This window comes from Chlamydotis macqueenii, chromosome 1, assembly GCF_036417535.1.
Source record: "Chlamydotis macqueenii isolate bChlMac1 chromosome 1, bChlMac1.mat, whole genome shotgun sequence".
In the NCBI taxonomy this organism is placed as follows: Eukaryota; Metazoa; Chordata; class Aves; order Otidiformes; family Otididae; genus Chlamydotis; species Chlamydotis macqueenii.
This window is the reverse complement of record NC_141556.1, coordinates 168835079-168850843: the sequence shown is the minus strand read 5'-3', so window position 1 is coordinate 168850843 and position 15765 is coordinate 168835079. Positions and strand designations below refer to the sequence as shown.

Below are 15765 nucleotides of genomic sequence, written 5' to 3'. Positions count from 1 at the left end.
GCTAGATACTGTGAAAACTATTCTCATATTTTGATAACTCTTTTTGTTAGTTCAATGCTGGGTGTTTATTGCCTTCTGCAAGACGTACTTAATGGCAGGCCAAAATATCTTAAAGATAAACAAATGGAAAGAGTCTGTGAATCTAAGTAATACTTTAAGAAAGACCAAAAGACTGACAGGCAGACATCCTTTCTCACAAAAAAAAATATTAAAGTTTAACAAAATATTAGAAGATGACATTCTATCTGACCGTTCATTGCAGAGGAACTGTTTTATTTTGTCTGATGTTTATACTGGCTACGTGAAGGAATCCCTTCATTACCACTGCAGATTCATGCAGCATTTTTAACATCATCAAATATTCCATTTGTACGCTAAATTAGTCAACTGCTTAAGTGTAATGTACTTCTTTTACAAATACTCATGGATTTGTTTTAATCAGCAAAGTATTTATTTATGTATTGACTGTCAAAATGTTTTTCAAAACTGTTTTTTGATATACAGAAAGCTCTCCCAAGCTACCTAAACAGTCAAAACAACGACAGCTTCCTAAAGGTGTTTCCCAATATATGGCCACCTGGGTACCATAATATCAGTAAGAAAAATAAAGGTAAATGTAAGAATATTTAGTCTTTCTTTCAAAACTTATTATTTGTTCTCTTGAGTTAAACATTTCTTTGTTGTCACTATACTGAAAAGACATACTTCTGCATTGATGATATGAGTGACTCCAAGCCACTCCTATCAGGTAACTAACAATTCCATGGGAAAATATGGCTTTCTCAGCATTAGTCATTTGTCAGCACTGTGGAAATGTTTTGGATCCACTTCAGTTTCTGAAATGGTAATAGATATTTGAATTTGGGCAGCTGAAGCTGTTTAAACAACCATTATAGGCAACAGAGTTATACTTCATACAGTTAGCAGATTCTGAAGACTAGTTTTTGTTGGGTTTTTTGGTTTGGTTTTTTTTTTTTTGGAGATCAGTGTCAATTTAATGTAATTTAACAACTCTTTCTCTTCACTTAAAAAGTCACATTGATATTTCCAAGCAAAGACAGTAGAAAAGTCAATCTAGACAGCAGTTATGTTCTGACAGTGGTCTGTCATTCCCACAGCAAACCATGCATCATCTTCATTTATTTATTTTCAGAAATATATACATATGGATTCAATCAAAGAAAATATGTAGGCTCAAGTTTTTTTCACTTAGGAAATTCATTGTTCTGAGAAGTCCTTCATGCATTCTGCCGATCTTTTCAACATCCTACTACATCTTTTTTTGTTTGTTTGTTTTATGGAAATCAGTAAGAAAGAGTAATTGTTCTATATATCAGGGTCACTATGCACTTAAAATGGAGCATTTTTAGAAATATTTAGATGAGGGAAAACTATGATTTTTTGAGAAGTAACAGTTTATTTCAATTTATTCTTCTATAAATATATTCTTCTGCAGTGTTTATTCTCCTTGCAGTCACTTGCAAAATAAAAGCATTTTGCAGCAAAATTCATTGAACTTAGTTGACAAACCAAATCTTGGAGGCTTAAATGCTACGGAACTTTCTGTGATCAGAGTGCATTTTAGCAAAATTAGTGGTAGTTACTTCAGTAGAAACATTTACATTACACATTAGAATCATTTATTTTCCTTGAGAGAACGGTTGTAGCATGTATTCTACAAGACGTTGTTGGTGATACTTTATACAGTTTGATGATGACGATTTTGGCCATTTTTATACTTGTGCTGGAAGGATCTTGCTACCAGAATGCCAACTCAAGTTTCTCAGTATGCTCAATAACACTGTTCTGTAAAATCGTTTATAACACAGACCATCTCTGTATATGCTGGCCAGAGATACATCCTGCTAGTGAGAACACTGTTTAAAAGAGTTCCTTTTAAAATGTTTCCAGGACAAGAATAGACTAAGCATTTTTTTCCCCATTGTACTTATTCGGATTACAACTGGAATTTTTTTTTTTAAGGAAGTCATCTTGTTTTCAGAACATTGTTCCCACCTAGGTCAAAATAGACGAGAATGGGATAACATTCTACAGCACTGGATCATTATGCTCCAAGCGTTAATGGGTTGCACTTTACCTGGAGGCCAGTTACAAGTGTGTTGAGACCTGTCCATTTTAATGTCATTATCAATGGCACAAAGGAAGTACACGATACCCCTTCATCAAGCTTGCAGATGGCACCAAACTGGGGGGAATCAGTCAATGCATTGAAGGGCAGGGCTGCCTTTCAGAGTGACTTAGGTATGCTGAAACAACAGGTCAACAGGAACCAGACTTTTCACGGTGGTGTGTTGTGAGAGGATGAAAGGTAACGGGCACATACTGAAACAAATTGGATGTAAGGAGGAACTGGATATAAGGCCAGGTTGGATGGGGCTCTGAACAACCTGATCTAGTTGAAGATGTCCCTACTCCTTGCAGGGCGGGGGTGGAACCAGATGACCTTTAAAGGTTCCCTTCCAACCGAAACTATTCCATGATTCAATGACAACAATTGGAGAGTAGAGCAGGTTGCCCAGATAAGTTGTGTTGTCTCTGTTCTTGGAGGTTTTCAAGACCAAACTGGAAAAAAAAGCACCGAACTACCTGATCTGACCTCTGAGCTGCTCCTGTTTTGGGCAGGAGGTTGGACTAGGGACCTCCCAAGGTCCAAACCCTTTTCATAAGCAAAGTAGACTAAAAGGTCAATTATTAGATGTCACTGAGTGTTCATGATGTTAGCTTTTTAGAGTGTTTCACTTTAGTTTAATGTCCTTGTGTATTAGTATATGATTTAGATTTCTTTCTTATGTATTAGTAGTTTTAGACAATGTGATTTCATTTTGGTAAACTTTATCTTTCAACATTTGGAGTAAATGTCATATCTGTCTGATCAGCTAAACCACTTCATTTCTCAGTGGTGGATAAAATGACTTTCTTTTGGAACTGTAGACTTATCTTTGCTCTCTCAATTCATCACTGTGTGCAAATTCCTGCACTCATTTTCATACATTATCAAACTAATTGGACACATTTACTGCATCCTCTCTGTTGTAGCTAAAAGAGAAATGAAGGATAAAAAAAAATCACAGGGGAAAAAAAAAGTTTTCTAATGTTTTCACTTCATATACTGTATTAACTTTACATTTTTTGAAGTAAGTTTGTATTCTCCCACTAGTATTTTAATTTTCCTAGTTATTGTCTTTCCAAGAAAAAATTATGACTAGTATTCTGTCACCTTCTAAAAGATCATATCTTAACCACTCTATTTCTTATTTCAGTAGAAAGTAATAAGTTATGATGCTTGTTTCATAAGCTGCCTCATCTGCTGTCTCTATTTTTCAGTTACACTATTGTGTCCAGATGCAAAGCACAGGTAAAACAAACATGATGTCAGTGAACAGATCCACAATGTGTCCTATGAAAAAAAGGCCTCAGTCTTCCACCATCAGTTTAAATGCATATTCTCGAATTCTGCCTTTTTAAATGAGCTCTTCCTAGGAAAATCAAGTCGGTAAAGATCTTGTTTCCTGCACCCAAAGACTGAGAAAAGCCAATGAAGCAGCGATAAAATGTATTCATTTGCTGAGGTTTTTTTAGATCCAAGACGTCGACTGACATAAACTCAATTGACTTTTTATTAAATGGCTTGGCAGCATTCTGAGAGGTCCAAAGTCTACCTCTGTTATGTCAGCACCATAACATTTTTGTAACTGAATTTACAATAATAATTTTAGAAAGGTTATTTTTTTGGGTGGTAAATTTGTTCAATTTATACCTATCATATCTTTTTTATTAAAATTGGCCAAAATGTTTGGCCTTGAAGATGCACCCTAAGATGTGTTGGAGAAGTGTTGAGTTTCAGCTGGAAAGGTGGCTCCAGGGAGCAAAGTAAAAGGGAGAAAAACAGGGACGGACTCTGTAGCTAGTCAGCAAGGACATTAACCTGAGACGTGAAAGAGTCCCACTACAGTTCTCGGTTTTCTGGATTTGGAGTGAATGAGCTGGAAAACATTACTCTGAGTTTGTCAGAGTTTGATTGGCATAAAGAAGTTCAAAATGTTTTCTTCTTTGTGCCAAGGTGGAACAAAAACAAGACTCTGGAACCATGCAAATGACTGTGGAAGAGAACTGTCATCCCAGGTCAGCTGTCCCTGATTAGGGCTGCTTCCTGACAGCTTGTAAAGGAGGGGTTTAGCCAATAGCTGGATCTTCCCCCTGGGCTGCCAAACATTTTCTCATGGAACAGGCTTCACAGTGGACTGATTTGCCCCGCCACCGTCAATTTAATATCAAATTCTAACATCAGGTTGAAAAAAGTGACCCTACAACAGCAACACAATCCAAAGTGTCATGTCAACATGCCACTAACACTGAACTATTATTTGGAAAAAGGGGAAAGAATCTTCTTTGATCGACAAATCTCTTGGTCACTCAATGACTACAAGTTGCTATTGACGGAGAAAGTAGAAGGAAAAAAAAACACACCAGTATTTGGATCCACCAGCTATTAATGTGAGGTTCTGAGGGAGACAAAAGGATGGAAAGTAAACAAAAATAGGTCAAGGTAGCCAAATGACGTGTTTTCAATTAAATATAGGCCTACACTATTCTGATTGCTATCAGACATATGGCTGCTCCATATGACTCCTGGAAAATGGCATTTTTACTGTTTGGATTTATAAATGTGAAGATCTAGCTACTCATTTCAAAACTAGACTTTGCTACACCTGAAAATCACCTACATTTCTATACACACTCTGTCAGTAACTGTAAAACAATAACCTATTTCACAGACACCTCCTAGACTGATCAACCAGACACAAAAGTGGCCAGTACTGTACCGCTGCTTAATGATATTTGCACAATTTACCTGAGTTACTGGAGATGCAAAGTACTCATGGATGTGAATATCTGAACTACACTTGTCAGTATGTGCTATATGTTTGCTGCATTTCCAACACCCAGAGAAACTGAGATCTCATCTTGGTCTTTTATCCTTAATTCTTAATTCTGGATGTCCTTGATGTATCTTTGTAATGTTAGATAAATCACAGAAACATATTGCTATAAAATCAGAGCAAATACCCTCATATTTTATATATTTGCTGTCTATCAATACAAATTTAGCTATTAAAAATAAAAATCAAACACAATTTAACTCGGGAAGAACAAATCTGACTGAACATTTTTTTGAAAGACACAATTTCAATCCACATTGTGCCTTACAAATTTTAGACATTGAGCACATATTTTTATTATGCACCCATACCATTTACGAGAAAACTTAATGCACTATATCTTCTGGCCCCATTCATTGTGCATATTCAGCAACCTGTTTAAGAGGATATTAAAAAGAGAGCATAAATAAAGTATATGTGCAGGTGGTACAGAGTCCACTATGTCAGCTTGCTGTGCAGTGCTGGGAAGTTTTGGCACATCTGTGTGGGGTCCACTGCAGTCAGTATTCCGAGTGTGCATCCATCTAGAGCTAGGTAACACAAAATATGGAGCTCAGGGATACATTTTCCCTTCACTCTTGAGTTAGAGTGACATTGCAGTAGCTCTACCCACTTGGGATCCTGGGTCTGCAAACAGGTCTTGTAGGAAAATATTTCAAACTTCTTTTTATTTAGGGTCTGACTGAATCATCTTGGTTCAACACTTCTCCCTATGAAGGGATTCAGATCCTTTATTTTGCCCTAATCTGATGGTACTATTTGGTTGGAGGAGAGAGGAAGAAAAAGAAGGAGACAAAAAGCTTTTCACTGAGCATCGCAGGACATCAAATGGAAGCTCCTTTCAAATCCCTTTTATAGGCAACCATTCCAGCTCTTCAAATTTGGCTTACTAGTTTGATGATGTGTTTCAGTCACATAATGTTATAAACCCTAACACTCAAACTGGGCTGTTGTGTCCATGTTGTGCAGTGCAGGGCTTTGGAGTGGCACTAGCTCAGATCCCAAGGACAGTACAGTCCTGCAGAGCAGTCCTACCAGTGTCACTGTGCAGCCTCAGTGACACATCAGACTTAATCTTACAGAGTCTGTGCGAAATTTCTCCTCTACTCTACACAGGGAGTACTGTGTCCAGCTCTGGAGCCCACAACATGAGAAGGACATGGACCAGTTGGAGTGAGTTCAGAGGAGGGCCATGAAGATGATCAGGGGGCTGGAGCACCTTTCCTGTGAGTACAGGCTGAGAGAGTTAAGGCTGTTCAATCTGGAGAGGAGAAGGCTCCGGGGAGACCTTAAAGTGGTCTTCCAGTACCTAAAGGGGCCTACAGGAAAGATGGGGAGAAACTCTTTAACGAGGCCTGTTGTGACAGGACTAGGGCTAATTGTTTTAAAATAGAGGGAGGCAGATTCAAACTGGACATAAGGAAGAAATTTTTTTTACGACAAGGGTGGTGAAACACTGGCACATGTTGCCAACAGAGATGGTGGATGCCCCATCTCTGGAAACATCCAAGGCCAGGTTGGATGGGGCTCTGAGCAACCTGAACTGGTTGGGGATGTCTCCGTTCATTGCAGGGGGCTTGGACTAGATGACTTTTAAAGGTCCCTTCCAACCCTAGCTATTCTAAGATTTTATGATTCTAAAACTGACACAGCTACTTTACTTTGTTTGCAAAGGCAGCCTGTACAAGACCAGCACCTGCTGTGCAGTGTAGATATACCCTAAGATTCATGTTAACAAGTGGGATTACTCAAATTAAATACCTTTGCATTGAAGGGCCTACTTCAAAGAAAGGCCTCAGCAGCTTTTTTGAAGACTGCAGTCTCAAGTACAGATTCCCATGCGGTGGCATCATGGCAAAAATAAAATTAGACCACCTCTCTGGGCAACCTCTTCCAATGTTCTACCACTCTCATTGTAAAAATTTTTTTTCCTGATAACCCCTGATCCTACTGCAACAGGCCCTACTGAAGAGTTTCTCCCCATCTTTCTTTTAGGCCTCCTTTAGGTATTGAAAGGCTGCTATAAGGTGTCCCCAGAGCCGCCTCTTCTCCAGGCTGAATAACCTCAACTCTCTAAGTCTGTCAGAGAAAGAGTCATTGCTCATTTATAATAAAATGTCCTGTCCAACATGTATGAATACAATCTAATAGGAAATTCTGTCTCATAGTAGGTCCTGGCTTTACATGCTGGCTTTGTAAACTAGTTTTAGTCCTAATTTCTCTAACGTCTCATGAAAATCTGAAGACTCTACTTCATTCAATGCTCTATAGCAAACAAAAGTTAACAATGGGTAGAATGGGTAGATACACATCTCAAAGCCTGTGAAGTAAGTGATATTAATCTCTCCCTTAATGTCCCAGTCAGCTCTCCTGTGTATCTTCCAGTTGCCCTGAACACTTTACAAGTGGACCAAGAAGAATTATTACAGACACCTCATCTGAACCCATTTTGCAAGTTTACCTCAGCTGGAAGAAGAGATCTCCCTGTTGGGCTACTCTCTCCCCTGGTTCACTGTTGCAGGGTTTGTTTTTTTTTTATTTCAAACAATAAATAGACAGACAACACCAAGGGGAAAGAAATCCCCGTTGCCTGAAATAAGATAGGGTCTTTTATGCATCCTGTTTTGCTTGGCAGAGGCTGTTTTAAATATTTAAGCAACTTTACACAGCCATAAACCACGGTAATCTCAGGTTTAGAGTATACATTTAGAGCTACAGCTTTCTGGACTCCACTTGAGAACAAAGAATGTTTACCTTTCTTCAGTCTATATCATGACCACGGAGAGCATCAGTCCTCTTCTCCTTTACAAGTGTAAATCTGTGGCTTTGTTGAAATTCATGGCTCTCCCCAGCACATTGTTAACCTGCAGGGAGAAGCAGATTCTGGATATCTACAGTAATAAAACTTGCAAGGCGGTGGAGAGCTTAATTACCACTTCAGACTCCTCCTGTCTTCTAGGATGCAAATTGAATGATTCATTGGCACATGGTATGGCAGGTAAGGTCTGCTGTAAGAGAGCAGACAACAACAGCAGTCCCTGGTCAGCCTGGTAACCAGCAACTTGGTCACATGATAGTTCATATTATTTAAGGGAATGCAGGTATTACAGATGTGTGTTTCTATTAGAGATACAGAGATAAATGATGGGCAGTAAGAAGTGTATGTTTTCTTAATTACACTGCAAATATTCTTTCTAATGGTATCCTGCCAGTAAATGCCATCCAAATCTGATGACATGTGATCCAAGATGAGGCACAGATGTACTTTTATAGAAGAGCAATACATGCACAGCACTATATATACAGAACACATGCATTAGATTTTGTAAATGCTGTACTGCCAGAGGCAATCACTATTTATTTTAACCTTACAGAGTCAGAGAAGTTCTATCTATGTTGGACGATTCTGATATTCCCATTCCCAGCGAAGCTGTAATTAATGTGCTAGATGCTACACGCAAGTTTGCAACCACTATTGTACAAGCATTCATACTACCACTAAGACTGCCTTTGCACTCAGCAAAGCTAACCACTACATTCTCCACCATCCATAAATCTACCTCTCTTCAGTGCAAGTCTAGACAGCAAATCTGGGCATAGAACTGTATTCACTCAGTAGATTCTCCTCTCGCTCTCCCAGCAGATACTCTGCTTTAAGGACATGAGTTCATCTACTTCAAATTGTTCCAATGTTGTCCCAAAAGAAAACAGGAATATAAACAAAAATATACTGAGAAATTCTGCTTCCTTCCGTTTTGCTTCTTCTCAACAATAAACAAGAGGCATGAAAGGATCCCTCCTGACCAAGATCAAAAGCCCAACTTTTTCTAAAGAGAGCCCAAAATTAAAACAGTTTCCATTTGTGGTCAGCAGGGAGAACTCTTTTTAAAACATTTAATAAGGTTTTTTTTCTACTTTTTAGAAATCAAATATTTTACACTATAGCAAAGGTTTTAATTCAGTGCTGCAGTAATCTTTATTCGTCTTAAAAAGGGAAAAAAATAAAATAAAGTTATAATAACCACAGCAAAGAAAAAGAAAGAGAAAAAACCCTTTACAGCCCTAAGACCGTGGCCTCTGCTGTCTGTTTTTTTCTGGCTTCATTTGCAGATAAGGCAGAGAATTATTTCTTGTCTAACAGCAATTGAGAAGAAAACATAAATAAGTATCAGCTACAGAGCAAGTTAATAATGTTTTCTATGGTAACTCGCATGCCAGCAAGGAGCAAATCAGTGGGAAAAAGAAAGAAGAGAGACAGTAAATAAAAAACTGGTCTTTAAAGACAAAGCACCAAAGGACTCTATGAATTAGATCCCAGCCCTGCAAGTTTCAGCGAGTGTAGTAACAGTCTATTGTCCAGACAGTAAACCACCTGATAACTGGTGCTTATCGGGCTATTTTTAGCAGAATAAAGACCATGATAGGAGCCAAGCAGGAGGATTTTAGCCTTGGAAGATTCTTGGCTCACTGTAGTAGGGATCTGTTTGCTACTACATCAGAGTCAAAAGAGATGAAAAACTGTGTGGAGAGGGCTTGAGGAGGTACTCCCTATCTTCAGGCAGGGATTAGTGGGACAATGTGTTATCCCTGGCATTCCTGTCCAGCTGCTTAAACTCCCTAAGGACCGGTTAGCTCACCACGCCACCACTGATCTTTCACCTGCCCCCAGGTGCATGGTACCATCCACAGGGCACCAAAGCCACCAAAAAGGCAAGCGCAAGCAGGGACCCAAATCCTGCTGCAAGGAGCTCCTGAAGGGACCACCTCAGCTCTCACCCTGGCCCTCAGGAGGTTTGTCCCTTAACTCTAAAGGGTTAAAAAACACATAGCCTGCTAGCACTGTTACTAAAAATCCTTACTAAAAGCGTCTGAGCTTCCTGTCTTTCTACAGCCTTGTCACTCAGGTAGGGCTGGTTATCCCTGGGGGAGTGTGATGGGCCCCTCGGGCTGCAGGACTGGGGAATGGTGGCTGGAGCCCACACCTCCACCCCGCGCCAGGGACAGTGCTGTGCAGAAAGGCTTTTCTCTAAAACACAGGTTCACATCCTTGGCAACACTCCCCAGCTTGAGCCATTGGGCCTGGTAGGGGAGGGAGATGGGATTACAGGCAAAATAAACAAAGGGGCGTTATGGTTCTATAACAGAAACAATAAGAGGCTGAAACTATTAAATCTGAAGGTGAGAGTTGAGAGAACCAGAGACTTGAGCTGCCAGAAAAGCCAGTGTGCTTGCATGGAGCTGCCAAACTCTCCTGTACCCTGACAAGCAACTGTACCAGCCCCAGGACCACCTGCAAGGTGTCTGGAAGGTCTCGTCCCAGCCAGCAAGCTTGCTGCTAGCGGAGGGCAAGCTAGCACGGAGCAAGGTAATGGGAGAAAAAAATAAACCCACCTCTGCATCTTTTATAAGACCTTGCGATGTTGCTGCGTGCAGCGATTGGCAGTCATCGCCAGGGAGGAGCATTGCAAACTAGCAGGAGTGTTAACACGAAAAGTAGTGTCTTCTACAGAGAAATGAAACTTCCCAGTATTTCCCAGCCACATTTTTAAGGAATATGTTGTGAGCTTTCAAGGCAGCTCATCTGAAATTAGAAATGACTGTGTCTTCCTGGCTTCACCAGGTTTCTGGACATGAAAGCCAACCCAGAAGTGGTTCTGCCTCTCGAACCCTGATGCAGGTAGCAGCTGTACAGCGAGGATGTTGCCTATGGCACAGCAGTGCTTTCACAGCCAGAGTCGCTGTTGCTAGTGTTGAACCAGAAGCTGTTCTTTGCTGGTGAGCTTTGAATTCCCTGCAAATACTTCACCGAGAGCTGTGCTTCCTTTCAGATCTGCAAGTATTTCCAGAAAATGTACCAGACTTGGGGGGGACAGAGTAGTAGCCAGTTTCTCTATGATGTGAACCATGAAGAAACTATATTCATAAAGTATTGCAGCTACTGTGCCAAACTGGCATTTAAACAGAGCGATACTGCATTTGAAAACAAGGTAGCTTGTAGTGTGCAGTCCTGTGTATTTGTGTGTATGTGCGCCTCATGGTGTAAATAAAGCCAGAGGTTTTCTTGTCTGCTAGCCGCTATCCGCTGCTGCAACCTCAGCTCTTGAGCAACAACTGCATCCTATGATGCTGAAATCCCAGTTTTCAAACATGAAATATTCTAAGTGTTTAAGTGATGGTTGCGGGAGGAGAAAAAAAAAAAAAAGAGATAGGCAAACTGAGGTATAAAAGCACAGAGTGATGCACCCACAATCCATCATCAAGCACATAGCAAAACTAGAAATAGAATAAATATTTCTGGAGTTCTAGTGTAGCACTCTGCTTCTTAGAGAGGCAGTCTCCTTTGAGCAGGCATCTCATGGTTACCCTCCAGCTACTACTTGGGTTTGACTCCTCCTTCGGATAGGTCACAAGGAGGAGTGACTTGGGTTGTGCCAAGACATGAAATGGGAGACTGGTGTAAATGGCAGAGAGCCAGCAGTGAGGAGACATCTGGGATAAGACAAGGCGCTAAGGTGTGTTGTACATAGTTATGAAACTATTCTACCTTTGTTTTCTGTGTAACGTTATATTTTTAAGAACCCTGCCTGCCTGAGGAGACAGTAGTTGTTTTGTTCTCTGAATTGCTGTAGCCTTGGGGTGTCAAAGTCATTTAGCGCAGAGGGTTGAATTCCATGTTAAATTATGGTTCATGGGTCACAGTATAAATATACAAATTGCATACTTTCCAGCACAACAGTATCCCAGTGATGTCAGTGGAAGTTCACAGAGAGATCAGCATCACTCAGCTGAATAATTTACTCCCTTTTAAGATCACAGCTGTCGAGCTCCATATTTCCCTCTTTCCGCCACTCCTAATTCCAGTTCCTTGAGAGATGCACTTCTGCCTCTTCCCCGCTGCCTGCTGAAAACAGCTAGCAGTGATGCAGAAATGTGTTCAGGGAGATCGTCAGCTCGGGAGCACTTCAGGCTGCTGGTAAATACAGATACATAACTCCTACCAGCTATGTGGGGTCATGTTTTGAAGCTTTTTTTTTTGTAACCAGCAAGTCAGAAAAAGGGAAGCAGGATTTTACATCCTGTGTCCATGGATATGGCCTACAGGCTATGTTTTAATCTCCTTAGTGCAGCCTGGACAGAAACAAACTCGCTGCTCTTAGTAACTGGATGTTTTTCTTCCTCTAGCGCTCAATCTATTTGAACTAAGAAAAATACTTCCATGAACACCTAAATCTGTTTTCTTGTAGATTTGTGCCCTATGATGGTCTCACTTTGGTGTACAAGAAGGTTCAGTCTTTGCCTACTCCTTTCTGACTGAAACTTTCCCAAGCCTCTCCCACGTGGACTCTGCTGTCTAATAGCGCAATGGATCACGCTCAGCCTCAGTCTCTATGTCTCTGGTTGCATATTTCCACTAAATTGCCACATAATTATTTTGAGTCTTTTCCTCCACTTTGTTTGAAGTCGTTCAACATACGTAATGGAAGACAATTGGTTTGTTTGAAAGGGAAATAGGAAGGAGAGCAGGAAGGAAGGAAACAAAGAGAAGGATGTAAAACTCAGTGACATGACTAGTTACTGTTCATGCTGCTCTTAAGACATTCTAAACACTGATATTAAGGTAGGGATGCTGCTCCCCAGAACAGAGCATGAGTTGCCTTGCACATAAAAGAATGGCGGATTTTCCACATGAGGATGTCTGCTTGCATAAATCTCTGTATATTCATGTCCTTAAATCTCAGCTTCAGCCCTCTTGTCTTGTCTGCTCATCCCATCTTCTCCTCCCTTTCCTCATGTGGGATGGGGATGTGAGAAGATGTTGAGACTGGAACATCGATTTTTCTCTTCTCCCTCACAAATGAGCAGGAGATTGCTGTTAAAGGTATTAAATGGACACAGGTGGGACCGTAAACTTAAGTGCCTCCACATGGAACATCTGCTGCGTGTTCTCCAGTTCCTGTTATCTTTATAGCAGAACTTGATCTTTTAACCCCTTCACAACTGACTCCCTCAGTATTTGTGCAAAGAAGATGTGCAATGGCTTTTCTTTGATGTTTGGAGAAGTCACAATGGATCTCTGTGATGTGACTGGCATATGGTGTAGTGCTTTGAGCTGCACTGTGCTTAGCAATTTGCACAGGTGGGTGGGGGAGGACGGCAAGTGTTGTCCAGGTGTTCCCAGTCTTGCTACAGATAAGAGGATTCCAGACGTACCGCAATACGTTGAATATCCCCATTCTCCCTCCTTCTCCCCTCCCTCCTGCACTGCCCCTGCCCCAGGAAATGTCTGTCCTGGGGGAAGAGCATACTTGTGGGGATATTCCAAGCTAGCTAATATAATCTTAGCCATTTAAGGTTTAAAATAAATGGTTTCTAAATGTTTGCTCTGGACCCACAGCAAGTGATATTTTTTTTTCCTTTCATCTCCCAAATCTATGCCTTCTCTTCTTCCCCCTGCTTCTTCCAGGCCTTCTTGCTTCCAAGTTTAGGTACAAAATAGAAACCTGGCCCATGTTAGTGTATATATTTAACCTCTTCAGTGCTGCCTCTCACCACTCCACAGCATTTGTGTAACACAGCTGTGTGGCATTTTCCTTTGAAGTCCTAATGAAGTCACAGTGGATCCCTGTGCTGGAGCTGCAAGCTGGCTGCCAGGTGAAGCATTCGCGTATCTTTTCCATGTGCTCAGCCTGAAAAGAAAAGGAAAAATTGGCTGAAGGCACAGAAAACATGTAGTTCCAAACTGATTTTAATATAGAATGAGACTGAAAGCTGTAGACTCAGAATGAGGTTTCTCACCAGTTGCTGAGTGTACTTAAATGCTAAAACTGTTGATGCCATGTGCATGAGTTCACTCGCAGCTGGAATGGTGAAGGGAGACAACATGACATAGAATAAGGAAGAGCTGTATTGGTGGAAACCACAGTTTCTTTTAAAGCTGGTAGTTATACTGTATGGGAGGTGAACCAACAAGACAACCTTGTGTAGGCAAGATCCAGCACTGAGCCACGGGAGCAACAATCAGCAGACCTAATTCTCAGCTATCTGCATGTATGCTAAGTGCGTGTAAAATATTACTGTCTTGATTAGTAGTCTTACACTCAGTTGTGCAGTTGTTTATCCTGAAGCAACTGGACAAGGAAGTGAACAATCAGGACCAAACAAATATTCCCAAGCAGAACGAGAAAGACCTCAATTGTCTTTGTAAAGCCACGTCAGTGCCCCCCATTCTGCTCCTCCTTTCCCAGGAATTAGGATCATGTGTTGCTCTGTTTCAGTACATCTCATGTTGTGATAAGCACCTGCCTTATTCTTGTAGTTTTTAGGAATGAATTTACTTTCTAGCATAGGGATTGGAAAAGTAATAAGTGCATGCAGATCCCGAAAAATGTCTCTTGGCCTGTTCCTTCTGTCTGCGCCTTGAATGAGAGTAGGTGAAACCCTTCCATAAAGCGGTAGCGTTTTAGGCATTTTAGCCACGCAAATTCTAATTGACCTGCCAATTTGCCTCACAATCTGAAGGTGACCTTTTCCAATACGGTGGTTTCAACAAAAGCTATGGAATAAAAATCCACATTTTTTGCATTTTTAAGACATTATTGCTACTTTAATAAAAGGTGTTGGGACGGGACCAGGATCTGATATCAAAATAGTCCACTCCATTCCTATCTTCTCACAGCTCCTGAACTGCTATTAGATCTTTTGAACCACACCCTAAGCATCTTGATGTATGTTGCATTGCTGCTTAAGATGTGCAGGAGCCTCCTGCAGCCTTTTCCTATGTGCTCTCTTTGCTTTGGATTCAATCCACTTCTGTTCCAGGCTTCTTCCTCTTGTGCCACTTCCCTTCTTTCCTTTGTCTTTCAGCTTAGTAAAACACCATCTAACAAAATCCCACCCCAGCAGTTTAAAAAAGCACTGCTTCCTCTTAAAGAAAAATGAACAAGCGCACAACCCAATATCATTAAACCAAGAAGACTTACGCAAATGATCACGCTGCTCAGTATGTATTCCATCGTTTCTCTCCAGCCCATTGTCCAACTTGTTTACTTAGATCACAGCTCTCTTTCCGATAATAAATCTCTTGCTATGCCCATACTTACCAGGAAGGGCACATTGTGGCACTCTTCAGGTCCCCGTAAAGCCCACTCCTGATCTTTCTCAGAGCAGTCCTAGCATTCACCTGGAGCGTGATGTGCCTGGGCTGATGTCCACGGGGGAGCAAGGACATGGCCAGCGCCTGCTCCCGGGGTGGGGTCTTGGAAGCAGTCCTGGGCTCCACAGCCTAGACGTCTCCTACACCACTCTCCGTGCCCAGAACAATGGCATTTTTCTTAATTGTTCTTTCTTGGCCTCTTGGCAATCCTGTCATTTAAAGAAATAATTCTTTAAGAACATATGCCTGGCCATCATTCGCAGGATAAGCACTGTTCATGAATACTTTAGATTTTTAATAGCTATGTCTGTGCTTTTGGTTTGATACTAGAAAAAAAAAATAATAATTACCTAACAGTTATGTTTGAAAACAATTGCCATTTCTGCAGTAAGAAATGGGACAGTGTCTCCAGAAGTGTATTTAAAGCTCAAAGAAATGACTGTGACTGTCATAACAGAGGGCATTCCGAGAGAGTAAATTCAGCATAATTTTGAGTGATAACTTGTAATGAAACAAGTCTTAGTGGGAAGTAAAGAAGTACCTCCCTTACTGTAAACCCTGTGAGAGATAGTGAAGCCTCCTGTTCTTTGTGGTAAATGCCTTAGGTCAAAAAAGGCTTAGTTTGTGCAGGGAGGCATAATTTCTGTTATC

General features: G+C 40.9%; 1 long non-coding RNA gene across 1 annotated transcript; it reads right to left on the bottom strand.

Annotated features, from left to right (window-relative positions):
* Positions 1–13467: 13467 nt before the first annotated feature.
* LOC147602338 (uncharacterized) lies at positions 13468–15190 on the bottom strand. The gene is made up of 2 exons (XR_015261395.1): positions 15062–15190; positions 13468–13648 (listed from the first exon to the last, which is right to left on the bottom strand). It is a non-coding gene; the product is annotated as an uncharacterized LOC147602338 (long non-coding RNA).
* Positions 15191–15765: the final 575 nt, after the last annotated feature.